The following is a 12,630-nucleotide window of genomic DNA, read 5'->3' on the forward strand; positions in this document are numbered from 1 at the left end:
ATACTATGTGACTGGGCAATATACTACGTGGGCTGTGCAATATACTACGTGGCTGTGCAATATACTACGTGGCTGTACAATATACTATGTGGGCTGTGCAATATGCTACGAGGCTGTGCAATATACTACGTGGCTGGGCAATATACTACGTGGACATGCATATTCTAGAATACCCGATGCGTTAGAATCGGGCCACCATCTAGTTTACTAATAAAATGCTACAAAATTTGTCGTTGCTTTAAATATTATGTTTAAAGAAGAGAATCATATTCTTTATTGATGTTTTATATTTACAAAAATATTTTATAGGCTATACTCCAGCTACATCATAAAAACATAGACTTACTAGTATAATAACTAGGGAGGATTGAACATGCTCAGTGATACTTGGATGTCACTCGAGTATTTGGATGTTTCGATGTGCTCGTTACACGGTGAGCATTAGTCCGTGTTTGATTTCAAACTTGAATTGATGCCCTGCATGTTTGGCACCTGTTACACAGCCATTAATGATGCGGGGATTGCCTGCGAGTCACTGTAACGCCATAGCAATCTTGGTAGTGCTATTACCGCGATTTGTATAAATCATAAATAATTCCCATAAAATACAATTTTTTATTTGAACATTTAAAATGCCACCAACCTATGGCTACCGACACAAAATCACCGTGAAAAAAACAATAGTGAAAAAATGGTGAAAAGAACGGTGAAAAAACACTAATGGGGGAAGGGTTAACTGAAAACTGCTATGGTATCTATGCTGATGCCTTCCTCACTGTGGGGGTTGGTGCCCTAGGGGGAGCGTTGTGGCGCCCCCACTCAACGATGGCTTTCCCTAGGGTCCCTAGATGCACCCTGCAGTGAACGTTGACCCTTCTACCCAGATGGAGATCTGAAGAGTCCCCTGATGTCTATACAGATATCAAACCTATAGCTAAGGAAACCCTGATCCCCCAGCCCTATTAAAAACAATGGAGAACATGTATCTCGGCAAGGGTCGGCAGTATGTCTAGATTTTGCATAATCCTGGTCAATGCTTCTGTATACATATATGCAATCATATGATACCAGTGAAATAATCTCTATGCCACAGAATTATCCCGAGCACCTTAATCCCGAGCACCTTAATATCACAGGGATTATCGCAACAGTGATTTCTTATATAGTGCTCCAAGATATCATCACCGGCTCATAAATGTATTTAATAACTCTGGTACTCATCATTAAGCCGTCTGCCGCCCGCCTTTTCTCCATTTTTCTCTCTGGCTCATCAGGAGGCACGATTCCAAAGCATGTGTCTCGATAAGACTTATCATCTATTTTATGGGATTTATTTATGATTTACGTACATGATTGATATAAACCCAAAATGTATTATTTAAATTTCAAAATATTACTGCGATTTGCTAGCCATGTGACATCATTAGGGGTTATAAAAGGAGAGGCGCAGCCAGGCTCGGAACACTGACACTATTGCCCAGCTCTGTAACTATTGTTATTGGAGGGAAAGAATGCTTATCCTGGTATGTGTGTGCACAGCTTAACGAATCTCAATCCTGTAGTGTTGATACTGGTGCTAAAGGTGAACCACCATACTAACAGTCCTTATAAAGGATAATTTTGTGCTTTGCTCTTTGTATCAAATAAAATCTGCATTTATCCTAGGAGGGAGAGAGAGTTACAGGAGCAGGGAGAGTGGCTAATTGCAGTCTCCAGGCAGGTATTAGGGCTTTACAGTCCATTGCTAAACATGTAGCTGCGGCAGCTGACCACATTTTTATTTTTTGGGTGAAAAAATTTACCATATTGGAATCCTAAGAGTATTGTGTGCTTTGTGGTACATTTATGTGTTATATGGATTCAATTACTCATCCATATACTATTATGTGGTCTGTGGTACATTTTGGTGATATATAACAATCCAAAAAAGCATTCAAACATTTTACTGTATTCAATTATTCATCCATATGCAATTACTTTCCATTACTAATCTGTGGCCTTGTTGTCAGTGACCCTAAAATAGCTGACATGAATACCACAACCATTACCCCACTTTCCACCACACCAGGGCAAGTGGGTAGAGCTGGGCAAAGCACCAGAATTGGCGCATCTAATAGATGCGCCTTTTCTGGGGCAGCTGCGGGCTGCTATTTTTAGGCTGTGGTGCCCAGTATCCATAGTATATTACCCGTCTGAGAATACCAGCACCCAGCTGTTGGCTATAGCTTGGCTGGCTGTCAAAAATGGGGGGACCCCAAGCTGATTTTTTAATTATTTATTTAAATGATTAACAAAAAAACTACTTGGGACCCCTCTATTCTTGATAACCAGCCATGATAATGCTAAAAGCTGAGGGTTGCAACCCGCAGCTGTCAGTTTTGCCAGCTCTTGTTATCAAAAATATAAGGTACCCACATCTTTTTTATTTATTTATTTATAGCACACAGAAGCTGGTTGCTGAATACTCCCATCAGAGGTGCCAGTGTAACACCCCAGGTTCCTGGTTGTTACAGTGGCATTGCTTTCCACACGGGGAGAATGATGTCACGCTTGGAAGCGAGGAAGAATCCCTCTGTCAGGTATTCAGCATAAACACAACTGTTCTGACTCCTGGCCAGAAGGGGGAGCTCTACACCCGACTTCAGGGGAGCTGCTCTCTCTGGTCGGGAGGAGGAGTCAGTTGCTAGGCAGTTGCTAGTCAGTTAGAGTTAGACAGTTGGTGACAGGAAAGCAAAGAGGAAGGAAAGCTGGGGCCATGGAGACGAGTGATTCTGTGGCTCCTGGGCAGGAAAGAGAATGCAGAGCAGTCTGTAGGAAACTGAGAGGAAAAAGAAGCGAAGGAGAGTAAAGAGCTGGAGAGAAGCTGCGACTGGGCTTCCTCCATGCTGAGCGCAGATACCGGAAGCAAGAAGACCGAGGTTGTGGGGGTAACTTCATGCCCCAAGACAGAAATCGGCAGACAGCTGATTGCAAGTTATCTGTCCACCATTAACACCCGAGGACACAGTAGCAAATAGAGCCTGGGTCATGATAGAGATCCTGTAAAAAGGCTCGAGCTACCTGTTGTACGGGAAGTACCCTACCAAAAGGGGGACAGAGAGAAAATGTGAGGACCTTGAGTGAGGACTAAGGCAGCAAGTGACTACAACACCACAGCACTAGAAGGAAGGCTTCCAACCCCACCTGGTTACCAGTTCGCTTCCAAGCCAGCCGGACCACACCAGCATCCATGATCCGGTACCCTGGACTGTGGCTGCCTTGAACCAAGTAAAGAGGTAAAGAGACTGCAACCCTGTGTCTTCTGTTTCTTTATACACCACCTACCATGTGTCTCTATTACACCGGGAGACCTGGGGACCCAGCTTCACCTGTGCAAAGCCATACCATCCCTGCTGTCATAACATCACCCCAGTGGAGGCCTTTAAGTAGCATCGGTCACCCCTGACTTAATACCACAGGTGGCGTCACAAACTTTTATTATTCAACTAACCCCTTTAAAGACAGTCCCATTAACATGGGTACCCAGGGCCATGGACCAGGTCGCCGCCGCCGTGACACATCCCTTTAAGTACCAGACCTGGTATCGAGCACCTCACATTCCTGGCGGGCGTTCCAACTTGGCGTCATGAACAGGATTGACCGACCCAGCAAACTGGGTCTTGTGCGCTGTACTTAAAAGAGAGACTTTATTAAGTTGTGAGCCAGAGACTATGGGGAACTTTTAAAGCAGCACCATAACTGCATCACACGGTGCACACGCTTTATTTTCAAAATAGCCGCCAAAAATGGCCGCCATAACGAGTGCCGAGAGGAGAGCAGGAAAAGAGGGGTGTGCCAACATGGGCGGAACCAAAGAAAGAGCGCAAAGAGGAAGTGGATGCCACAAGTGAAAATGCCGGAAGCCCTGGAAGGAGGACCAAGAGGAGCACCGCACCAAGCGCAGAAGGAACCACTGCAGACTTCGGTGGTGAAACGTCAAGCCTGCTTGAAGGTTAGCATGGGGGAAGGGAAATGTCTGAAAATGTCCGACTCGGGAGAAGACCTAGCAGAGGTTGCAGCCGCAGGCCCCATGATGCCCCCAGACCCTGCAGTGGAGGCAGCTGCAGGCCTCATGTTGCCACCAGGCCCCATGGTGCCCTCAGCTCTTGCAAACCAGCCAGACTCCACTGCAGTAACAGCTCCAATATTTCCGCTATCCATGCCCTATATATCGTGAGCGGCCTGGCTGCCACAATATTCAGGGGAGTCCCATACGATAAGTGACTTTAAAGAAAGGCTACGCAGCCTAGTTGAAGTATATCCCCTGACAGAACATCAAAAGGTCCATATATTAACTGAACAATTAATTGGTGCAGCGCAAAGAGAAGTGAAATCCTGGTCCGATATAGCAAAGGGAACTGTTAAGCAGATATTTGCCAAACTTAAAACTACTTTTGACACCGCACAGCTGCAGAAATCAAAATGAGGTTTTTCGGGTGCAAACAAAGAGCACAGGATAGAATACGGGACTATGCTCTTAAAGGGAACCTGTCATCTGAATTTGGCGGGACTGGTTTTGGGTCATATGGGCGGAGTTTTTGGGTGTTTGATTCACCCTTTCCTTACCCGCTGGCTGCATGCTGGCTGCAATATTGGATTGAAGGTCATTCTCTGTCCTCCATAGTACACGCCTGCGCAAGGCAAGATTGCCTTGTGCAGGCATGTACTATGGAGGACAGAGAATCAACTTCAATCCAATATTGCAGCCAGCATGCAGTCAGCAGGTAAGGAAAGGGTGAATCAAACACCCAAAAACTCCGCCCATATGACCCAAAACCAGTCCCGCCAAATTCAGGTGACAGAGTCCCTTTAATCTCCAGGAGGTATTACGGACCATTAAACAGGTTGACCCTAACATCGTGCAGAATGGGGAAAAGTTATTAAGGGAGCAGTTTGTTGAGGGACTCTTGTCCAGTACCCACAAGACACAGCTGTGCATCCTGGCCTTGCAAAACCCTGACTTTGACTTTGCACATTTTAAAAACAAGGCCATCTCGGTGCTACATGAACCTCAGCCCAGCCGCACAGTGCCCCCTAGGCATCCAGCCCTCAAATACCACCAGGAGGTGGCACCCTTTCATCAGGTCCCTGTTGAGGCCAACACACAGATCCTGGATGATGATCCCTCCACAGGTCTAGGAACTGACTAAAAACATAGCTGCACTAGCCAGGACCATCCAGTCCCTGCAGGAATCCCCAAAGGAGAAAATCAAGCTGGCTTCCAGTCTGGATGATGTCCCCTGGTGACGACAGAAGAGGATCTCACTGACCAGAGGAAGAGACAATGACTGCTCTCATCAGGATGGGCGACCCATCTGCCGCCGCTGTAACCAGGCAGGGCACATTGCAAGGTTCTGCCATTTAAACAAGCGACCCCTGGGGCAGAGGGCCAACCCCCAGGAGTAAGATGACCAGGAGGCCCACAAAACTGGCAAGCCAAGTACATCGGAGGATGACCAATCCTCCCCATTGTGATCGATGGTATCCCGATGAACGCTTTACTGGACACCAGCTCTCAGGTGACAACTATGCTTTACGTTCTCTACAAATGGTATTGGGCTGACTCTGATATTACCTGTGGCCCAGATAATGATTTGACAATAGTTGCCAGTAACGGTCGGCCTTTGTCACAGGTGGGGTATAAGGAGGTAACCATTAAGGTGGGGCGGGTAGAATTGAAGGCCCAAGGACTGGTGATTGTTGATATTGACCAACGAGAATGTAACCCAATGATGACCTTACGTACTAATGTCATAGAAAACTGTCTTGGCGAGGTTATTGTCTTGTTACAACAGGTGGCCGAAACTACTGGTTCCAGTGAGCATCGTGTCCTACAGAACGAAATCAGAGCCCTGATACACAGACAACAGATAGAAATGTCTGGTGGAGAAGTTGGCAGCGTCACAGTGAGTGATCCGATCCCCATTGCAATACCCTCCAGGAGTGAAATGTTAATCTGGTGTCGGGCAGCAATAGGCCTCAGAGGTAAAGACTACCAAGCCCTGGTAGAACCTGTTTATTCCGAGAGTAGGCAGACCATCCTGACAGCCAGAGGGGTGGTTGAAGTCCGCAAGGGGAGAGTACCTGCACGTGTACTTAATTGTGGGGACAAAGAAGTCCATTTACCCAGATATGCCACGCTTGCTAAACTGTTCACTGTTAGTAACAATGCAATACAGACAAAAGAACCCTGGATCCCGTCCGACCAGGCGGAAGACAATGGCTCTGTAGGACAGTTGTAGGATTGGTGTCAAAAGTTACAAGTATGCACTGATTCCACTCCTCTACACCAAAAGCATGGGGCCTACCGGGTGGTACAAGAGTATGAATGGGTATTCAGCAAACACCCACTAGACTTTGGGCAGGTAAAAGGGGTTCAACATCATATCCCCACTGGAGATCATCCGCCCATTAAAGAGAGGTATCGGCCTGTACCTCCAGCTCACTACCAATGTGCCAAGAGTATGTTACGAGAGATGAAGTAGGCTGGGGTAATCAGAGACAGTTGTAGCCCCTGGGCAGCTTCATTAGACCTAGTTAGAAAGAATGATGGTACAATGAGGATGTGTGTGGACTACAGGCTGATTAACAGCATTACACATAAGGATGCCTACCCATTACCCAGAATTAAAGAGTCATTAGCTGCTTTGAAATCTGCTATTTCTCTACCTTAGATCTCACTAGTGGGTATTGGCAGGTTCCCACTGCAGAGGCGGATAAAGAGAAGACCGCCTTCACGACATCAATGGGCCTCTCAAAATTCAACTACATGCCATTCAGACTGCAACGCACCAGGGACGTTCCAGAGGAGGATGTTGTGCTGTCTTGGGCACAGGAACTTTAAAACTGTTCTGCTGTACCTGGATGATGTCATTGTCTTCTCCAAGACCTATGAAGACCACTTGAAGCATTTGGCCGAGGTGTTTGAAGCTCTGTCTAACTTTAGCCTGAAAGTAAAGCCATCCAAGTGCCACCTGTTAAAGCCCAAAGTGCAATACCTGGGCCATGTGGTAAGCGCCAAAGGTGTGGCACCAGACCCTGACAAAGTTACCATGATCTGGGACTGGCCGAAACCCAGCAATATCCACGAAGTCCAGAAGTTCCTTGGGTTGGTAGACTACTACCGAAGATTTTTCAAGGACTTCACTAAGTTAGCCGTACCCCTGCAAGACCTGTTAGCGGGCCAATCCAAGTAGACCAAGAACAAGAGTCCTCCGTTTGAGTGGAAAGACAGGCTGGAGGGATCCTTCACTCGGTTGAAGTTGGCTCTCACGGGAGATGAAGTACTGGCCTTTCCTGACTATGACCAACCGTTTGTGCACTACACAGATGCCAGCAATGTGGGATTAGGAGTCGTGCTGTCCCAAGTACAGAAAGAAAGAGTGATTGCCTACGCCAGCAGAAAGCTTTGTCCCACTGAAAGGAACCCCGACAACTACAGTTGCTTTAAGCTGGAGTTCCTCGCCATAGTCTGGGCAGTAACAGAGTGATTCAAGCACTACCTGGCTTCAGCAAAGTTGACCATCTTCACGGACAACAATCCACTGACTCACCTGGAGACAGCAAAGTTAGGTGCATTGGAACAGCAATGGATGGCCCGATTGTCCAACTATGAGTTTACCATCAAGTACCGAGCGGGACACAAGAACGCAAATGCTGATGCACTATCCCGGATGCTTAATTCACCAGACGAGGGAGAAGATCCAGAAGTACTTGAAGAAATCAAGGTACCAGCCTTCCACCACCCAGTTGCAGCCCAACACTCCCATAGTGTGAGGGATAAGCGCCATGTCATGCAAGAGGCCAACCTTAATTCAATGCCCCACCATGGATGGGCAGAGATGCAAGATAGCGACCAAGTAGTTTGCCTGGTAAAAGAGCTGTGAACACAGGCTGATTCACACCCTCGCTCAGATGCTCCACAGGAAACGCAACAGTTGTGGATGGAGAATGGCAGGTTGTTCATCTATGAGGGAAAGCTGTGTCGGCGGAAAATCAACTCAAGCACCCATGAACTGATCTGGCAAGTGGTAGTCATGAAGCGGGATGCGCCAATGGTCTTAGAAGCGTACCACAACGGAGCAGGACACTTCGGATGGAAGAAGTTGGAAATGCTACTACGTGAGAGATTCTACTGGATTGGCATGAGAAGAGCCATTGAGAGATGATGCCGAGAGTGTGGCCCATGCAACCTGCGCAGATAGGATCGCAACAGCCAGAGGGCTCCCCTACAGCCCATAGTCACGAAACAGACTCTTAAACTGGTAGCCTTAGACCATGTGAAGCTGGCCCCAAGTCAGTTAGATTCCTGGTAGTTGTGCCTGTCAAGGACAAAACTGCAAGGATGACAGCCAAGGTATTCCAACAATACTTTTGTCGACCACATGGTTACCCTGAAAAGATACTCCCCGACCAAGGCCCAGCCTTTAAAGCAGAAGTATTCCTAGGAGATCAAGTATACCTTGACTACGTAGAATCACTAGAAGTGTAGCCATGAGAGAGTGCACTACACCAGTGGTAGCAAGAATGGTGAATCTTGGTAGGTCACTATCAATCCCTGTACTGCGTAAATCTATCCGCAGTACCAGAGGTCAGATACCAGCCCGTGACATGCACTGTGAGCTGTGAGGTCTTATATAGACAGGTATGTGCCTTTCCAAATCAAGTCCTATTAGTTTAATTAAAGACAGCTAGACTTCAATAAAGGAGTAGAACCATCTCAAGGAGTATCACAAGGAAATGGATAACATGTGACTTAAATATGAGTGTCTGAGCAAAGGGTCTGAATACTTATGACCATGTGATATTTCAGTTTTTCTTTTTTTTATAAATATGCAAAAATGTCTACATTTTTGTTTTTTTCAGTCAAGATGTGGTCCAGAGTGTACATTAATGAGAAATAAAATGAACTTTTTTGAATTTACCAAATGGCTGCAATGAAACAAAGAGTGAAAAATGTAAAGGGGTCTGAATACTTTCCGTACCCACTGTATACTGTAAAACATGGTTTGTGTGCAATTTCGTTGGTTTGAGATAAAAACCAAAATTGGGTTGCTACAGGTGTACATATTTGGTCCTTCACTACTCAGTGCCCAGATGCTACTATTTCTTCCCTGGTGGTATCCCCTCCTTGTACTAGCACATGTCCAGGAACATCATCAGTGTCCTTACCAACACGGTTACTGAGATTGTCCACTTAACAGCCTACATATGGACAAGCGCTACATTTCACTGACAGCTCACTGGATGAAATTTGTGGAGGCCAAGGTCGAGTCTCACCCTGGCATGTCACATGTGCTCCTGATGCCGAGGATTGATGGCCCTACTTCTATCAGGGTTTCTGCCACCTCCTACACCAGTTACTGCATGTAGTCCTGCTCCTCCTCATTCTTCATCTCCGACCTGCAATCTCAGAGTTCTCAGAGCACATGTCAACTGGAAGCTCTGCAGCATTGCCTCAGTGAAACAGCAACAGGCTGACTAATTGAAAGGACTAACTGACCAAACAGATCTATGGCTCTTGCCACCGAACCTACAACCGGGTATGATAATGGGCGTAACCTGATGGCAGCTGTGAAGCTTGGCAAGCTAACACAAACTATGCTTTGCCCATGTGCTCAACTTGGTAGATCACCGGTTTATGAAAACCTACCCATATTTGCCAGAGCTTCTGGTGAAGATACACTGCGTCAGCGCCCATTTCCACAAGTCAGCAGCATCTGATGCTCCGTCAATGCTGCACCAGTGTATGCAAGTGCCAGCTCACTGACTGATGTATGACATCACCTCGTACTGGAATTTCAGACTGCGCATGCTGGCAAGGTTTTGTGAGCAGCAGAGGCCAGTTGTGGAATACCAACTTTACAGAAGCGTCACATCAGCACCCATTTCCACAATTCAGCTACAGCTGATGCTCTGACAGTGTTGCAGCAGTGAATGCAAGTGCCAGCTCACCATCTGATGTGTGACATGACCTGGCACTGGAACTCCACACTGCACATGCTGACAAGGCTTTGTGAACAGCAGAGGCCAGATGTGGATTACCAGCTCCAACCCGTCCATCGGTACTCTGGTCAGCCTCCGCAACTAACAACTGAAGAGTGGATGTGGATGTCTGAAATTTGTGCAGTTCTACAAGACTTTGAGGACTCCACAAAGAAGATGAGCGGCGATGATGCCATTATCAGCCGAACGATCCTGCTTCTGTGCCTACTTAAACAATCGCTGCAGACAATTAAACATAAGCTTTGCATGCAGACAAGGTATAGATGGAAGACATGAAATGAGGAGATACTAGCTGGCCTCAGCTCATCTGCACAGCACAGATTGGACGTGGAGGCTGATGAGGTGAACAGGAGCTAGCTAATTATTGGCAGGCTTTGCACTGTGCATAACTTTTATGAGTGTAGGAGTACCACTAATATACTTCCTTCAGAATATTTGAATTAAGCACTACAGTTGGTGCCTTGAAGTGTGTATGGATGACCCTGCTTTGTAATATTTGGCAGGCTTTGCACATAGTGCACAGCTTTTATGAGTCTAGATCGGAGTACCACTACATGACAATTTGAAAAGAATGTGCATGAGGTTCTTCTTTATGTCTAATACAGGGTGTATCTGAGTCCCTCTTACATAACATTTTGGCAGTTCTTGCTTCCTTCATAAATTGAACTGAAATTTCCCATTTTTAATAAAAATTTCAATTTTGGCTTACTTAAAATGTTATTTTTTTTTAATTTGTCTTATATACAAGTCATTATACAGGGAAGAATGTTTCTTAACGTTTATTTTCCTATAAATTCCAATTTCTCATCGATTTTGAATGTTTTATTGTCAGTTTTTAAAGGGGAGAAAAAGTGTGACACCATTTTTCTCAACAGCGATCTGGGAGGCAGAGATGCTTTCAGGGGTCTTCTACATGCTGTTTTCCTTCCATTCAGCACTTTTTCCATGCATTTCAACATTTTCACTGCTCCCCTGACTAGGGTTGAGCGAAACGGGTCGGCAATTTTCAGAAGTCGCCGACTTTTGGCAAAGTCGGGTTTCATGAAACCCGACCCGACCCCTGTGTGGGGTCGGCCATGAAGTCGGCGATCTTCTGAATCTGGAATCGGAATTCCGATACCGATTCCCGATATGTTTAAGATATCGGGAATTGGTATCGAAATTCAGATTTAAGTGTAAAATAAAGAATTAAAATAAAAAATATCGCCATACTTACCCTCTGACGCGCCCTGGTACTAACCGGGAACCTTCCTTCCTTAGAATCAGCCTTCCAAGACCTTGCGGTGCTCGCGCGACCAATCACAAGCCGCGACGTCACCTGTTGTGAGTTCTGTTTTTGGGCTCCCTCTGGTGGTTGCTGATGGTACTGCGTGACTTGTCTTTCCTGGGTTTCTGGGTTCCACCTGTTCCATCAGCATATGGGAGTTTCCTATTTAACCTGGCTTTGCTGGCATTTCCTCGCCGGTTATCAATGTATCCAGTGTGTCTTGTTACCTCTGCTCCCTGCTCCTAGAACCTTCTGGTCAAGCTAAGTTTGGATTTTCCTGTTTTGGTGTTTTGCTTTATTTGGTTTTTAGTCCAGCCTGCAGATATGTGATTCTTGCTGCTGGTTGCTCTAGTGGGCTGAAATTGCTCCTCATGTACCATGAGTTGGCACATGAGTTCAAGTAATTTCAGGATGGTTTTTTGAAGGGTTTTTCGCTGACCGCGCAGTTCACTTTTGTATCCTCTGCTATCTAGCTTTAGCGGGCCTCATTTTGCTGAAACTGTTTTCATACTGCGTATGTGCTTTCCTCTCATTTCACCGTCATTATATGTGGGGGGCTGCTATTTCTGTGGGGGATTTCTCTGGAGGCAAGAGAGGTCTGTGTTTCTTCTAATAGGGGAAGTTAGATCTTCGGCTGGAGCGAGACGTCTAGGATCATCGTAGGCACGTTCCCCGGCTACTTTTATTTGTGTGTTAGGTTCAGGGTCGCGGTCAGCTCAGGTTCCATCGCCCTAGAGCTTGTTTGTATCTGTGCTTGTCCTTTAGTGATCCCCTGCCATTGGGATCATGACAGTATAACCGGCCCACAAAGTGTTAATTGTATTGGCTGAAGTAGGAGGATAAGTAGTCTGAGGAAGTTTTTTTTTTTTTTTCTTTCTCTTTCCCTCAGAGTTTGCTGCCTAGCCTTATTGCAGCCTGGCTACTTCCTCCTCCTCTTAATCTTTGAATGGCTTTGATCCCAGCTGTTTATCATGGACGTCCAGAGTTTGGCTTCCAGCCTGAATAATCTTGCCACTAAGGTTCAAAATATACAGGATTTTGTTGTACATGCTCCTATGTCTGAACCTAGAATTCCTGTCCCAGAGTTTTTTTCTGGAGATAGATCTCGTTTTCTGAATTTTAGGAACAATTGCAAGTTGTTTCTTTCTTTGAAACCTCGCTCCTCTGGAGACCCTGCTCAGCAAGTCAAGATAATTATATCTTTCCTGCGGGGTGACCCTCAGGATTGGGCATTTGCATTGGCACCAGGGGACCCTGCGTTGCTTAATGCGGATGCGTTTTTTCTGGCATTGGGTTTGCTCTATGAGGAACCTAACCAA

Source organism: Ranitomeya imitator, chromosome 4, assembly GCF_032444005.1.
Source record: "Ranitomeya imitator isolate aRanImi1 chromosome 4, aRanImi1.pri, whole genome shotgun sequence".
In the NCBI taxonomy this organism is placed as follows: domain Eukaryota; kingdom Metazoa; phylum Chordata; class Amphibia; order Anura; family Dendrobatidae; genus Ranitomeya; species Ranitomeya imitator.